The sequence below is a fragment of the Echinops telfairi genome, unplaced genomic scaffold (assembly GCF_000313985.2).
Source record: "Echinops telfairi isolate 266 unplaced genomic scaffold, ASM31398v2 ScPeMD7_2291;HRSCAF=2852, whole genome shotgun sequence".
Taxonomy (NCBI): domain Eukaryota; kingdom Metazoa; phylum Chordata; class Mammalia; order Afrosoricida; family Tenrecidae; genus Echinops; species Echinops telfairi.
Window position 1 is genome coordinate 22,177,753 of NW_022106189.1, and position 1,236 is coordinate 22,178,988.

The following is a 1,236-nucleotide window of genomic DNA, read 5'->3' on the forward strand; positions in this document are numbered from 1 at the left end:
GGGCTTTGGGTCTCCACTCTGCCCTCGCCCTCATTCCAATTGATGTGTTTTTGTTTTATTTTGGATCTTTGATGCCTGATACCCGATCCCTTCAACACCTCATGATCACACAGGCTGGTGTGCTTCTTCCATGTCTATCTGGACAAGATAGGCAGGATGAACAACCTGGAGGAGACAACCAATGGTTCCAGAGGGACATGGGAGAGGGAGAGATGGGGGAAAAGGAGGGAGATGCCAACAAACCCAGGGACAAGGGAAGAGTAAGTGATCTGAAGTTGATGGCTAGGAGGGCATAGGATGCTTGGTAGAGCTCGATTAAGGACACTGTTGCTGAGAGGAATTACCAAAACCTCAATGATGGTGGGATGGGAGGAAAGTAAAAGGAAATAGAGGAAAGAACTGGGAGGCATAGGTCATTTACAGAGGTCTAACTACAGGCATGTATATATGTAAATACATTTATATAAAATGACAGTAGAATAGAGCTATGTTCATATATTTATTTATAAAGTATTATGGTAGCAGATGGACATTGGATCTCCACTCAAGTACTTCCTCAATGCAAGAACAATTTGATCTACTAACAAGATACTCTGTGATGTTCACCTTCCCTGACTTGACCACTGAAGACAAAATGGGTGCATAGGCAAATGTGGTGAAGAAAGCTGGTGGTGCCTGGCTATCAAAAGATATAGCATCTGGGGTCTTAAAGGATTGAAGTTAAACAAGCAGCCATCTGGCTAAGAAGCAAAAAACCTTTTTATTGGGAGCTAATACAGATATCATGTCATTTCATAGTTCAAACACATCAAGGAGTATTGTATAATTTCTGTCACAATCAGTTTCAAAACATTGTCTTTCTTCTTGAACTCCTTGATATTATCTCCCTTTTACCCCCCTACCCTCTCCCACTGAACCTCTCAGGAACCCTATTCTACTTGCTGTTTTGATAAGTTCATTTATCCTGGGTTTCATATACCCCAAACCATGAAAACATATAACAAAAATTCAAGAGGTTTGCCCCCCGTGACAAAACACACCAAAGCTAAACCCCGTGATATTGGCTTTATAGAATGCACTGGGAAATATGTTATTCCCTGTTCTGTAAATGTTTGGTAGAATTCGTCTCACATATTTTGGACATATTATCAGGAGAGACCAAATCATGTCATCCTTGCCTCTAAGGAGCATTCTGGCTATACTTCTTCCAAATATGATTTGTTTGTTCTTTTGGCA